This window comes from Ceratotherium simum, chromosome 7 (assembly GCF_057802395.1).
Source record: "Ceratotherium simum simum isolate JZ-2026a chromosome 7, ASM5780239v1, whole genome shotgun sequence".
Classification (NCBI taxonomy): domain Eukaryota; kingdom Metazoa; phylum Chordata; class Mammalia; order Perissodactyla; family Rhinocerotidae; genus Ceratotherium; species Ceratotherium simum.
Window position 1 is genome coordinate 52204419 of NC_141906.1, and position 16515 is coordinate 52220933.

The following is a 16515-nucleotide window of genomic DNA, read 5'->3' on the forward strand; positions in this document are numbered from 1 at the left end:
GCCTAGTTTGCAAAACACATTTATAAGCAGATAATAACAAAAAGGGTGATACATGTCCTAATAAAATCACATTTATAGTGGGGGATTATAGGAAGAAGTAGTCAACTCTGCTTTGGTTGTATCTCAGAGATTCCTAGCTAGAAAGTGAGACAACTAAAATTTAAATTCAATCCACATACCATGTGGCCTTGTTTTATTTGTCTCAATTTATAAAAACGTGGGAAGTTCCTTTAGAGTTTATGGAAGAACTGGCAGAGTTAAAGCAATAGGTGAAAACAGTGCTAAGAATCAACTTGTAGGAATAAAGTGAATATGCCTTTCCTTTTCTTCATGAAAGGCTGGCAAGCTGGATCAATATTGCTGGAGCCATGAAAGATTGCTCTAACTAATATACCAGATGCCTGACATTAGTCCTAACTATGGAACAAAAGGCTTCTAAATGTAATTTCTTTACAAATATTTTTCTTGATGATTAAAAGGAAAGAGACTCAAAATCAGAGAGAGAGAGAGGGAACTAAACAGCTGTAAATTTCTCCAGAAAGTACTACTCAAATCCTCCTTAATTTTCCCTGGGCAACAATCAGCAAACTTTTCATTAGAAGGAACTTTAAAAGTTTGCTGATTTGCAAAACATGGCATGAGTGATGTGTACATTACCTGCATAATTGGTTTTGTGGGTACATATGGCACATGCGATTTTGGAAATGTACCCCCTCTGTGTTCATTATAGCTATTGCTCACTCTATTCCCTGATAATCATTTATAGTTACTCATCACAGTTTATTATTAGAAAAGTAGTGAATCAGCAGTTTTATGCACTCTCCTTTAACAACCTAATCTTAGAAGTTTCCAAACCATAGTATATAGTAATAGAAAGCAAGCAGATTGCCAAAATTTATTTCAAGATATTGAGCTATACATTTTACAGAGATTATCTAAACTTTAATAAAAAAGTCTTCCTTTTCACTATCCTTAATGAATTCTACTATTTCACTCAGAACAAATGGTTTGATTTATATAGTAATACATGTTAAACTTTCAATAAATCTGTATTGGTAATATAAATTTATTTCTACATTTCTCTTATTTTTAATAGCTGGATTTCTCCCTAACTGTTGAAATATATACAATATTTAGCTATAATTTTTGGTTGGAGAAGCCAAAAATGAGATAAGTAAGAAAAGAAGAGTACCTACTCTTTTTAGCATAGTTCCCAGGCTTTTGTGTTGTGTGGAGATGAGCTCAAGGAGAAGTACCACCCATGAGATCCCTTTCATTTAAATGTTTCTATTTCAGATTACCCCTATTCCTGTAACTTAGAGTCCAACGAATTAGTATGTTTGCCCTTGCCAGGTTCTAGATCCTCCAACAAGGATTTAGAGCAGTCAGCTGTTTACAAATCACTATGCTGAGCACCACAATCACATTGTAAACCTATGGAACACCAGTTTCATATCTTAGATATGGTTCATTGGTGAAACAATCTTCAGAATCCACATGTATCAGGGGAATTAAGAGAACACACAATCCAAGCCAGCTCTGATAGCCTAGTGGTTAAAGTTTGGCGCTTACCACTTTGGCGGCCCGGGCTCGCTGGCTGGTCACAGAACCACACCACCTGTCTGTCAGTTGCCATTGCTGTGGTGGCGGCCCACATAGAAGAACTGGAACAACTTACAACTAGCGTATACAACCATGTACTGGGTCTTTGGGGAGGAAAAAAAATTGAGGAAGATTGGCAACAGATGCTAGCTCAGGGCGAATCTTTTTCTAAAAACAAACAAAAAAAACAACACACGTAATCCTATTTTGAATTTTATGTAAGACATGTGTCTGCCAAATATAGACTCTTAACTCTGACCTCTGGGCCAGACTAGTAACACATAGACTAGATGTGTTACTTTGTATTACTTTGATACCTTAAGATGCATACCACAATAAAAACAAATTATTGGAGAAATGAGACTATTAAATATTATAATTTGTGGGGCTTGCCCAGTGGCATAGTGCTTAAGTTCACGCACTCTGCTTCAGTGGCCTGGGGTTTGCGAGTTTGAATCCCAGGCACGGACGTACACACCACTCGTCTTGCATATACGAAAAGTAGAGGAAGACTGGCAAAGATATTAGCTCGGGGACCATTTTCCTCAAGCAAAAACAGGAGGACTGGCAACAGACGTTAGCTCAGGGCCAATCTTGCTCACAAAAAAAAAAATAATAATATAATTTGAAATTATTTTGTTATATTAGAATGTCTCATACATGTATAACATTTACCTGTATGATTTGTAGATAGTAGAAAAGGTATTATCTGGGCCTTCTTAAGAAGGCAAAAATGTCAGAAAGTTTTCAGACTTCTTAGAACACTGTAATGTAATTCTGAGTAACGCATTGTCTCGTACATTGGTGAGGGATGGGGGAAAACAAAGATGGATGGAGACTTTCTGACCTCAAAGTGCCACTCAACATTTATAAAATATGTTCTCCATACCATCCACAACTACTATGATAATTCTAGGGAATATGTAGAAAGATCCTACCTTCAAGTTATTCAAAATCTGTGTAGTTTCTAATAAGCCTTCACTCTAATAGCTAATTTTGAAGGCTGATTTTAAAGAATGAATAATATTTAGCACTGTAATCAGTTTCACCATTTTATCATCACTCCCACCTTCATCATCATTGTCATCATCTAACATGTTATATACAGTACTGTGTGCCAGCTACTGTACTAAAAATTATTCATATTTTATTTCATCTAATCCTCACAATGATTCTACGAAATAGATGTTTGTTTATTTATTTATTTTTTTGTGAGGAAGATTAGCCCTGAGCTAACATCTGTTGCCAATCCTCCTCTCTTTGCTGAGGAAGATTGGCCCTGGGCTAACATCTGTGCCCATCTTCCTCCACTTTATATGGGATGCCGCCACAGTATGGCTTAATAAGCGGTGCGCAGGTCTGTGCCTGGGATCCGAGCCTGCAAACCTTGGGCCACCAGAGAAGCTGAGCACACGAACTTAACCGCCACGCCACTGGCCCGGCCCCAAAATAGATGTTATTTTAATCCCATTTTTCAGAGGAAGAAACTGAGCCTAGAAGAAGCCATATAAAAGTCCCAGTGCCACTATATTAGAGTCAGCATGAACACAATCCTGGTCTTCAGTACATCATAGTGCATTCTCTATCAATTTCTCTATTCATAGAATAATTGTTTTAACCCGTAAGTTAGGCTGTATTATTGTTGCCCTTTTCTGCAGATAAATCAGTATGTTTAAATTTGTATTAGAAGATTATCAACAAGTAATCAGAATGAGATGAGTGTAACTAATTTAATTATTTTTATTACCTAAAGTAAACCAGCAGGTAGATAGCAACAACAAATTGCCCATTTGGCTTTATGACTTACTTCATTATAAACCGTGGTAGCAGATGGATTCTAAGACCAACGACATAGCTTATCTGTTTGCACCTTGTTAACCTTTTATTTCACTGTTCTTTAAAGTGATAACTCAGAAGTCAGAGAAGCATCTGCCTCTGCTTTCTCTGCAGGCAAAATAATCTACATCAAAGCATCCTGGAGAAAATATTTAGAGTCAAATATTAATGGGGAAGGCATAACTTTAAAGAGGACAAGGACAAGGAAGATTAATGCACAGCAGAAAACCAACCTCAAAGCAAGAGACTTAGTCACAGAAAAACAGAAAAAGAAGACAAAGGGTAACATAATATGACGCTCTTACTATGGCATTCAGCAAGGATGAAATATCAGTAATCCTATTTTGAAGGCTAAATTTTTTTCTCATAAGTCTGTAATTGTACTGACAAATCTACATCTAATCCATGATTCTCATATAAAATGCTTATAAAGTTGGTAAAAGTAACACAGTAAGAGACTTCTCCATCTGCAAGGAAACATTCTTGTATTTATAATCTCAACTATTCTGCCAAAACCAATATTTCTGTCTAGAATAAATTGATTTTTTGGCTGTGCATAAACTAAACGTCAACATCTCTCTCACAAATCTACTTATGGGCAGCCAAAAACCAAGCTGTTGAGCTAGAAAACAAATTTAATACAAATAACTGGATCTTCTGTTTACTCAACAAATAGATATAAAAGAAAAGGAGCTTTAGTGATCCCAAGTATGTCAGTATTAGTTGATTTTTGAAGAGAATTTCTGCCTTCTTCTCCCCTCCCATCCTTGACCAGGAAAGCTGTTATATATTATCTTTCTGTCCAGCTATGTCTTAAAACACATTAAGTCCAGCTGAACAAACACTAAAAGAATAATAAAAAATACTCATTTTTATACTGTAGTAACAGTGTAACTGTGTGAATATATTCAATTTAAATTGACTGACCATACCCTCTAGAAAAGTTTCAACAGAGTGTGTGCCAGTGATGCTCTTCCTCTGCCTCCAGTAAAAGGGTAGGAGTGCGTGTGTATTTAATGAGTGCCTCTTGAGGGCCAGAAACTCTTCTAAGCACTGTGACTTGGAGGTTCAGTAGAAAAGAAAAAAAATTCTTAACTTTTCAAAGTCCAGCAATGAACAAATACGTATAGAGCATGTCATGGAGTAGATAAGTGCTAGGAAGAAAAACAGAGCAGGGTGAGGCGGGGAGAGAATGGGAGAGATGTAGAAGGAGCATTTTGGCAGGTTCTCTTGGTTAAAATGACGTTCGAGCAGAGACTTGAAGTTTTGGAGGGAAAAGGAAGTGTGGCTATCTGGGGAAAAGTCTTCTAAGCAGAAAGGTGAGTGTCCAAAACCCTGAGACTAGAGTAAACTTGATGTTCTCAAGGAATGGCAAGGAGGCCTCTGTGTTTGGAGCAGAGTGACGGAGGAGAGGATGTTAGGCAATCTTAGGGATAGCCAGGTTAGGGATATTTAATTTTATCGTAGCAGGGAAAGGAAGTTATTAGAAGCTGGTATTGTCAGTGAATTTTAATTGTCTTTGGCTCAATGTTGTAAATGTCTGGACTATATTATTTTTCAAAAACCTCAAATAAAATTGACAATTCAATATTGTAATTCTCAAAATATTTGCTTTCATGCATTGTGTCAACAAGGCATAGGAAAAAATAAATTCTGTATAAGCTGGCACCCTTGATATGTTAGCTAGTTAACAAATAGTTGTGCAATCAGCCCTTTCCATTATTGTCAGTCACATAATTCTTTAACACTCTAGAATGGTAGGGAGACGTCAAAGGAATATTATGAAGTAAGAATATGGGATCCATAGAAATTGAGTGACATGCCCCAACTTAAAAAGTCAATTAATTCTGCTCTTGATTTTGTCAGTAATGTTTATTTCTTTCAAAAACCTAAGTTCTATTAAAACAAAATCAGGGACTACAGAGCATAATAGACAATGGTGTGCTGGAGCCAGCACGTATCTAATTTCACATTTCTGCATGCATCTCTTTTCAATTCCAAGTTCAATGACATCACATTGGAAGCTTGAAATCAGCCATGGTGGGAGTATTTATACCATGGAGACTGATAAATGCTACAAATCACGGCTTTATTTATTTTTTTTATTTTGGAGAACCTGATAATCAGTCCATTGGTGATTATAGATAATATTTTTTATATTATATATTCCTTTGCATGAAAAAGGAACATTTTAATACTACTCCTGTATTGCACTTGCTGCATTTTGTTGAAAGTATGTGCTTATGAGACTTTAAATCCCAAAAGGCAGAGACTGACCTAGTCATCTATGTATCCAACCTAGAATCTAACAATAAATGTGTGTTGACTCTAAACACTGTTATCTTAACGGACAAAATGTTTGATAAACTATATTTTAAAATTATTTTTTCAATTACAGTAAAATTAAAAGCAGTTTTCTTCTGATATGTTGAATAGCAGCTTAATTATATTTTGTGTTTCTGTTCTTTTCAGTAAGTTGTTTTTACATTAGGTAGACCTAGTCTAATTTTAGAGTGATAATATGCAAAGTAATTAAACACATTCATAGGTTTAGCAGGCAAAGCTTGATTTGTTGAAAGTACAGATTATTAAAACACATTTTTTATTAGCCAGTGGTTATAACCAGGGTAGAAATTCCAAATGGAAAATAATGACATGAGTGACTATTTCAATCTACACTTATCATCCAACAAAATACAGTCTGCAATATAAATACAATCAACTTAACATTAATGTTGTTTCTCCTAGAAATGCATAGAAAATATTTCCTTACAGTGTAAAGTTTATTTGTAAGTGGATCTTAATAGTCTTTATTATTCCTACTGTTGAGTTGAAGTACTTAACTGTTCCTACCATTTTATACTGTTTTATTATTATCTAGGAAGATCAAAGGTAGAGTTGAAGAACCTATTGTATACTCAATTATAGGTACTCTGAAGGCAGTGACTGCTTATTTCCATTCTTTTGCAAATTCATAGTGCCACGAGTGGAATTTTCATTTATTACTTTTAATCTTCAATAAAGACAAATTATAAATCATATTCTTTGAATACTAAAACCTAGACTATGTATTGTTAGACTTAATAGACTTTATTATTCTTGTTTTCATGAGATGAAACATTCAGCTGAGTGGGATGAGACATATTCAACTGTGGTATCATTAGAAAACCTTTGTCTTGAAGCAGTGATCTCTGGTGGTTACTCTTGTAAACTTTAAGTTATGCTGATATGGGCAACATTTTTTTCAGATTTATGAAAATATAGCCTTGGTCACAGAAGTAATTTAAAGATTAAACTGTTGAGGGTTTTTAAGGTATCTGATGCCCTGCTCTTGTATTCTTGCTGGTTATAATACTTCTAGAAAAGTCAGTCCTGCAAAGGTTAATCCAAGATTATACTTACAATTTCTATATGACTTCAACCAGAATATTAGGGAAGAACATTGAAAGAAGCCTATTGGAATGAACACATTGCTCAAAATAAAGTTTCTTGTTTCTGAATGAAAAGAAAAAATATTAAAGAACCAATCTGGAAACAATTTACAAAAAGGAGTGGAGCTAGTCTTACTCTGTGTGGAAAAGAAATTGTGCAGTGTTTTTTTGTTTGCTTGCTTGTATGTTTAACTAGATCCATAGGTAAGAAAAGGCAATAAACCTCAAGCTGACATCAAGCCATTAAAGATCTAGAAAGAGCTGTGTTAAAAGCTCAGACGTGGTGTCTATAGGGGCGATTCATACTGCAAATGTTTACTGGTTATGAATGGAAAAAACAACTATTTGCAGGTCTCACATGGTTACAAAAAAAGGGACTATGAAAGATTTTGTAAATATTTCTCCTCTTTTCTCCTCATGACCACCTAAAATACAAATCTTACAATGCATGCCAGAAAGGTTTGCACTAGTATCTTTTAGGCTTGGAGGAAGAGATACATGCTAGCAGTCCTAAGGAAGGATACAACAATCCTTTCCTTGGTATTCAAACAGTTCTGGGAGTTGGGGCATCCTTCTGATGCTTAGACATTCAGCTATTTCTGCTTTTCTGTCTGCTTCTCACCTCTGAATTTTCCACGTAGAGAGCATTTTTTTGGATTATTTGATCTTCAGCCAAAATTAATTTTCTTATTAGAGGCTTTTGATACAGACAATGATTCCTGATTATTGAGACTAACTTGATGCACTTGGTTTTGGAAGCCACGTCAACTGACTGTAGAAAGAATTCCTTGGGGTTTCTTTCTTCCCAAGATACAAGTATAGTTGACATTTTGAGGCCCCTGGGCCTCTTCAGCAAATTTCACCCAATACCTGTTCTACTTATTCTTCCCAATTACTTTTCTAAAATATTTACACAATCGTGTCATAATCCTTAATAAGACTTCTTACATCTCCCGATCGCCTCTGTGTGAAGTTCATATCCAATTGCATGACATAGAGGCCCTTTAATTGTTCCAACATTACCTGTGTGAATTGTAAAACATTTCAGGCTATGGAGGCAGATGAATCATACAGATTAACATATGCTTTGCCAGTTAGTAAGCTATGACAATTTAGTTATTCCTTCCAAAACTCAGTGTCCTCAACTGTAAAAAGTGAAGATTGTACATGATAAGGAATGCAGAGTGTCTACATAGCCACTAAGCAAGTACCATAGTAAACAAACAACAAAATTTATTTCTATTTCCCTGTCTGCTGTTTCTCAGAAAATCTCATCCACTACGTACAGCAGAGATCCTGACACCATCACCTTCTATGTCAGAGCAGCTGCACTGCACAGCCCCAGGGATGCTCTGCAAACTGCAGTGGATGTGAATTGCACCCTTTGGTGATATGAACAGACCATGTCACTTTATGTAGTGCCCTCACTCATTTTCTAGAACTTAAGAGTATGCTTGTTGGTTGGCTGAAAGGATAATGAAACAAACTGAGTTTCTCAGAAGTTGAAAGGTTTATTTTATATCACTAAAAAAAATTATTTTACAAATTATTGCATTTCTTTATTTCTGGGTTAAGTGGTTACTTCTGCTTTTATCCTCTAACTCCAAATGAATGTTGAAACCATGCTGTGCCTAGAAGGGCTAATTGATTGTTTTAGCTTATTAGGGCTGGAAGTGTTAAATACAGAGCCTGACAGCAATAAAATTAGGGACAATACTAAACCAGAGTTATATGGACTGTAGCTAACGAATGGTATGCATCATGCCCAGTTTTTAAATAGTATCTTTTACTTACAGTAGATTGGGTTGTGCAATGAGGGTAGAATGAGGGGAGGCTACAGGAAGTGATGTAAGTTTATGGGGAAGTTTAAGTTGGCAGTGGGTTGGCAATTATTGTTTCAGGATCTTTCTATTGTGATATTTCCCTTGACAATTAAGCAGTTGTTTAAATTCCTGTTATTCTTATATTCCAATGAATTACTTCTCAGTAAATTCCACCCAATATATATAATATATACACATATATATTATATAATATGTGCAATATGTATAACTCATAACAATATAACTCATAGAGGCTTGTTAATTAATTTTATTAATTCAATAAATATTCAGCAAACACTATGCACCAAGCATAGTGATCTGTACTGAGTGTATGGTAGTGAGCAAGATGGAGACTCTGCCCACAAGACACTAATAGTCTAATGAAGGAGACAAATTAAAACAGAGCAGGGTAAGTGCTATAGTCAGGGTAAATACAAAGTGCTAGGGAAGTGTGTCCAATGCTGGCAGATAGAGGTGATTTAGCACAAATCTATTTAATTATAAATGCAAAACCATGATTCCATTAACTTTTGCCTTGGTTTGTTTCAAAAACCCTCTTCAGTGAATCTTGTGTAACCAGTCACCCAGTTTCCTTCGACAGAAAGGTATTACTTCAGTGAAAAGTATTTGGAAAAAAGTAAGTAAAAAAAAAAATGGGGAAAAAATTGTCCCCAAAAGGTTGTATCAAGTGTGTGTCACAGTTTAGATAAATGTGAATTTTTTTCAGTGGGTATGCATACACTGAGACTTTAGAAATTTTAACTTGAAGTGCACAACAATGTATTTCCATGTTAATGGTAATAAATAACAGTTTACACGCATGATGCCATACCCATCAAAAGACTCTAGTGTTTTAATAAAAAGAACAAGGTTCTAGAGCTCAAATCCTGGCTCTTCCAGAACTTAAACAATGTATAGAACCCTCCTAAGCTTCAGAATTCTTGTCTAAAAAGCAGCAGAATAATGCTTACATAATTGAGTGGCGGAGAGGATTAAATAAGATAACAGTGAAAAAAGTACTGTGTTGAAAGCAGTCAATCAAAGGCAGCTTAAAAGAAATTGCTACTTAACTGGCAACTGTCAAGTCCTACAGTTCCAAGAGAAAATGTAGGCAAGATAGAGCTTTTCTCCATTGGAAATAAGATTCTGGTAGTATTTTCCATTTCCAACTTGAATTTCACCCTCGTGGGGTCAAAGAATTAAGGCAGTTGTCAGTGTTCTTGCCATTTTTTGTATATAAAAGCAGTGCTGCTCCCCAGTTGCACTGTTACAGAAATTTCACTTCTGGGAAGTGTGGACAGCAGGCCTCCTCTTTCAGATGCCTTCTCCTCATTCTTTCCTACCTCCCTCCTTTATTGTTTGAAAATGATAGTTTATTCGTTTCGTCAGAAAGATTCTTTCTATCAGAAAGAACACTCAAAAGCAGTATAAGAAGAGCTTTCTTTTACAGTCAGGGTATGATCCCAGCTGCATATTATTCATTGAATTCTTTTCCCTAATAAATATTTAAAGAGTGCCTACTATGTGCTAGGCACTGTTGTAAGCTCTGGGGATACTGGGGTGAACTACATACCTCAGATCCCTTTACAGAGTATAGGTGCTATTGAGGAACAGAGATGAAATAAATAATTAGAACATAATTTCTAGTAGTGAAGAATTTTAACAGCAATTTAACGACCAATGCTCTAATTTCACTGTGAAGAAGCTACTAAGGGAACTGGGAAGGAAGAGACTGTACTCCATATCCTTATTGTTGAAGGAAGCTGTAAGAACAGGAACAGAATTCAGGAGCAAAAGCATCTTCTCTCTTTCCCTGTCGTAAGTGATTATCGTAGAAACTGCCCAAATGGAACTGATTTTAATTCAAAAAATTCTAGTACATTCAAATTTTTAAATAATGTGCTTTATGTTGCATGATATTGGCTTATGACAATGTTGAAGTGTGAAAATAATTTGCCATTTTTATGACCAATTTTATTTTCCATTTCTGGGTGACAGTGCCTTGCATGTTTCAGAATTTTATGAGCTTTATAGATATATATTTTGGTGACATTTCTGTAAGATTTTCTTAGGCCAATAAAATTAGGTTAGAATGCACTTTGCTTTGTAAGTCTAGTTTAGAAATTTGAGTAAATCTTCTGGTTTCTCCATATCCAGTTCACTCATTTATTTACTTTGCCTTTTAGAAATGGCTTTCAGTGGAAAAAATAGCTGTCCTACGAATCTTGCAAATAAATCAACAACTTATCACAGACTTTACATGCATCACAAATTTCCAGAGTCAAATTTTGTAGTAATAATGTCATCCTGAAAAGAACTGCAGCTGTCTATTCAGGTGTGTTCAATCTCTACTTGATAGGAATAATTACCTTCCACCCTCAGTAGGTAATTGCCTTTTGATTGAGGTCATCAGAGCAATCAAGACAGTGAGAGGTGAAAATCTCGAGTAGGATAGGAGACAAAAGAAGGAATCATGAACAGAAATTTGAAAGGAGAACAAGAAAGGTTTAATTTGTTTCTAATATTTTACTCTGCAGTAATAATTTGAGTAATAGCAATCATTAAAATCACCATAATATACAACCTAGATTAATTGGTTTGATAGCTTTTCTTTTTTGAAGTGAAAAACTAAATATTTTTAAGCATTTGATTAGGATCATTAACACATTCATATGAATGACAACTTACTCCCTAATTTAGTCTACAAATATTCATTGCACACATATCATGTAAAGGGTACTGTTCTAGGTACTGAGATAGATGGAAACGGGAATAAAGAATATTTGTGTCCTAACAGAGTTTACATTCTGATGATTGAAAAACAAAACAAAAAATTTATATTGTTTTAGATATTTAGAAACATAGAGAATTTAGGAGCAAAGGGAATAGAGAGGGGTTTTTAATACACCAATGATGAAGAAATCTCTGGTAAGTTGACAAATTTCTTAAGTAAGTGAGACTCATCTTGGGGATGAGTTTGCAGCAGACAAAACAGCATTTTAAAGTGTGTACAATGTTTAAGGAACTTAAGGATACCAATATGCTAAAAGTAGTGTAAGCAAAGGATAATTTTTAGATTTTTGCAGACTAATGAGTGCATCCTCCTGAACTTCCAAGTTAGGACTTGCAAACACTGGGAAAATATAATTAAAAACAAAATCTTTTCCCAACCCAGAAGTCTTCTCCACAAAGATAGTAGAGAAAGAAAACACTTTTATTATTGAATAAGCATTCAACTGGAATGTGATGTTGCATCACGGGTAATCAGCTAAGAGATTGCAAAGACAGAAAGAAATCTGACCACTTTTACAGGCAAGCAAATACAACTCATTATATAATGTGTTTTCAAGATAAACAATAACTAGTCCTCAAGCGAGAGAACTTGACAGCACTTTTTGTCATACATAGTTCATCCCAACTTTACCTAGTAATGGGAGTGACCTTCTGTATTGGCTTATTGGCTTTATCCAAGGAAAAACAAAATTCTGCTATCTTTATGACAGTAGGTTTTGCAACTTGGAGCAAGGTGCCCACTGAAGTTAGGTGCCTATTCTCCTACAGAAACTGGGAGATAAGGGCACTATCTTCTTTGATTTTATATTTCAAAGAGATGGCTGGGTCCTTGAGAAAGACATTCCTAGATAATAAAGCTGACAAAAGTCTTTAGTTTCTAAAAAGATTCATATACATTTCGAAGAGACAGAGAAAGTACTTACATTTTCAAGTTTTCTTTTTGTTCCTTTTTTTTTTTTAATTTTTTGTTTATTGCAGTAACATTGGTTTACAACATTGTAAAAATTTCAGGTGTACATCATTATACCTCTACTTCTGCATAGATTACATCATGTTCACCACCCAAATACTAATTACAACCCATCACCACACACGTACCAAATTATCCCTTTCACCCTCCTCCCTCCCCCCTTCCCCTCTGGTAACCACCAATCCAATCTCTGTCCCTATGTGTTTGTTTATTGTTGTTATTATCTACTACTTAATGAAGGAAATCATACGGTATTTCACCTTCTCCCTCTGACTTATTTCACTTTGCATTATACCCTCAATGTCCATCCATGTTGTCACAAATGGCTGGATTTCATCGTTTCTTGTGGCTGAGTAGTATTCCATTGTGTATATATACCACATCTTCTTTATCCATTCGTCCCTTGATGGGTACTTAGGTTGCTTCCAAGTCTTGGCTATTGTGAATAACGCTGCAATGAACACAGGGGTGCATGTACCTTTACAAATTGGTGTTTTCAAGTTCTTTGGATAAATACCCAACAGTGGAGTAGCTGGGATCATATGGTAGTTCTATCCTTGATTTTTTGAGGAATCTCCATACTGTTTTCCATAGTGGCTGCACCAGTTTGCATTCCCACCAGCAGTGTATGAGAGTTCCCTTCTCACCACATCCTCTCCAACACATGTTGTTTCCTGTCTTGTTAATTATAGCCATTCTGACGGGCGTGAGGTGATATCTCATTGTAGTTTTGATTTGCATTTCCCTGATAGTTAGTGATTTTGAACATCTTTTCATGTGTCTGTTGGCCATCTGTATATTTTCTTTGGAGAAATGTCTGTTCAGGTCTTTTGCCCATTTTTTAATTGGGTTGGTAGTTCTTTTGTTGTTGAGATGCATGAGTTCTTTATATATTTTGGAGATTAAACCCTTATCAGATGTATGGTTTGCAAATATCTTCTCCCAATTGTTAGGTTGTCCTTTCGTTTTGTTGATGGTTTCCTTTGCTGTGCAGAAGCTTTTTAGTTTGATGTAGACCCATTTGTTTATTTTTTCTATTGTTTCTCTTGCCCATTCGGACATGGTGTTTGAAAAGATGTTGCTAAGACTGATGTCGAAGAGCGTACTGCCTATGTTTTCTTCTAGAACTTTCACAGTTTCAGGTCTTACATTCAAGTCTTTAATCCATTTGAGTTAACTTTTGTGTATCGTGTAAGGTAAGGGTCTACTTTCATTTTTTTGCATGTGGCTATCCAGTTTTCCCAACACCATTTGTTGAAGAGACTTTCTTTTCCCCATTGTATGTTCTTGGCTCCTTTGTCAAAGATTAGCTGTCCATAGATGTGTGGGTTTATTTCTGGGCTTTCGATTCTATTCCATTGATCTGTGTGTCTGTTTTTGTGCCAGTACCATGCTGTTTTGGTTACTACAGCTTTGTAGTATATTTTGAAATCAGGGAGTGTGATACCTCCAGCTTTGTTCTTTTTTCTCAGGATTCCTTTAGCTATTTGGGGTCTTTTGTTGTTCCATATAAATTTTAGGATTCTTTGTTCTATTTCTGTGAAAAATGTTGTTGGAACTTTGATAGGGATTGCATTGAATCTATAGATGGCTTTAGGAAGTATGGACATCTTAACTATGTTAATTCTTCCAATCCAAGAGCACAGAATATCTTTCCATTTCTTTGTGTCTTCTTCAATTTCTTTCAGCAATGTTTTATAGTTTTCGGTGTACAGATCTTTCACCTCTTTGGTTAAGTTTATTCCTAGGTATTTTATTCTTTTTGTTGCAATTGTAAATGGGATGGTATTCTTAATTTCTCTTTCTGCTACTTTGTTGTTAGTGTACAGAAATGCAACTGATTTTTGTATGTTGATTTTGTATCCTGCAACTTTACCAGATTCGTTTATTACTTCTAAAAGTTTTCTGGTGGATTCTTTAGGGTTTTCTATGTATAAAATCATGTCATCTGCAAATAGTGAGAGTTTCGCTTCTTCCTTTCCAATTTGGATCCCTTTTATTTCTTTCTCTTGCCTGATTGCTCTGGCTAGGACTTCCAGTACTATGTCAAATAGGAATGGTGACAGTGGGCATCCTTGTCTGGTTCCTGTTCTTAGAGGGATAGCTTTCAGTTTTTCACCATTGAGAGTGATATTAGCTGTGGGTTTGTCATATATGGTCTTTATTATGTTGAGGTACTTTCCTTCTATACCCATTTTATTCAGAGTTTTTATCATAAATGGATGCTGTATCTTGTCAAATGCTTTCTCTGCATCTATTGAGATGATCATGTGATTTTTATTCTTCATTTTATTAATGTGGTGTATTACGTTGATTGATTTATGAATGTTAAACCATCCCTGCATCCCTGAAATAAATCCCACTTGATCATGGTGTATAATCTTTTTAACATATTGTTGTATGTGATTTGCTAGTATTTTGTTGAGGATTTTTGCATCGATGTTCATCAATGATATTGGCCTGTAATTTTCTTTTTTTTGTGTTGTCCTTGTCTGGTTTTGGTATCAGGGTAATGTCAGCTTTGTAGAATGAGTTAGGGAGCTTCCCCCCCTCCTCAATTTTTTGGAAGAGTTTGAGAAGGATAGGTATTAAGTCTTCTTTGAATGTTTGGTAGAATTCACCAGGGAAACCATCTGGTCCTGGACTTTTATTTTTTGGGAGGTTTTTGATTACTGTTTCGATCTCCTTACTGGTGATTGGTCTATTCAAATTCTCTACTTCTTCTTGATCCAGTTTTGGAAGGTTGTATGATTCTAAGAATTTATCCATTTCTTCCAGATTGTCGAATTGGTTGGCATATAGTTTTTCATAGTATTCTCTTATAATCTTTTGTATTTCTGAGGTGTCTGTTGTAACCTCTCCTCTTTCATTTCTGATTTTACTTATTTGTGCCTTCTCTCTTTTTTTCTTGGTGAGTCTAGCTAAAGGTTTGTCAATTTTGTTGATCTTTTCAAAGAACCAGCTCTTGGTTTTATTAATTTTTTCTATTGTTTTTTGGTCTCTATTTCATTTATTTCTGCTCTGATTTTTATTATTTCCCTTCTTCTACTGATTTGGGGCTTTGTTTGTTCTTCTTTTTCCAGTTCCTTTAGGTGTATTGTTAGATTGTTTATTTGAGCTTTTTCTTGTTTGTTGAGATAGGCCTGTATTGCTATAAACTTCCCTCTTAGAACTGCTTTAGCTGTATCCCATAAGTTTTGGCATGTCGTATTTTCATTTTCATTTGTCTCCAGGTATTTTTTGATTTCTTCTTTGATTTCTTCGTTAACCCAGTCGTTGTTCAGTAGCATTTTGTTTAATCTCCACGTATTTGTGGCTTTTCTGATTTTCTTCCTATAGTTGATTTCTAGTTTCATACCGTTGTGGTCAGAAAAGATGCTTGGTATTATTTCAATCTTCTTAAATTTATGGAGACTTGTTTTGTGGCCTAATATGTGATCAATCCTGGAGAATGTTCCATGTGCATTTGAGAAGAACGTGTATTCTTCAGTTTTGGGATGGAATACTGTGTATATATCTACTAGGTACATCTGTTCTAGTGTGTCGTTTAAGGCGAATGTTTCCTTATTGATCTTCTGTTTGGATGATCTATCCGTTGGTGTAAGTGGAGTGTTCAAGTCCCCTACTATTATTGTGTTACTGTCTATTTCTGTTTTATGTCTATTAATAATTGCTTTATATATTTAGGTGCACCTACATTGGGTGCGTAGATATTTACAAGTGTTATATCCTCTTGTTGGATTGTTCCCTTGATCACTATGTAATGCCCTTCTTTGTCTCTTTTTATAGTTTTTGTTTTAAAGTCTATTTTGTCTGATATGAGTACTGCTACCCCAGCTTTCTTTTCATTGGCATTTGCGTGGAGTATCTTTTTCCATCCCTTCACTTTCAGTTTGTGAGTGTCTTTAGGTCTGAAGTGTGTCTCTTGTATGCAGCATATATATGGGTCTTGTTCTTTTATCCAGTCAGCCACCCTATGCCTTTTAATTGGAGCATTTAGTCCATTGACGTTTAAAGTAGCTATTGATAAGTATGTACTTACTGCCATTTTTTAATTTTT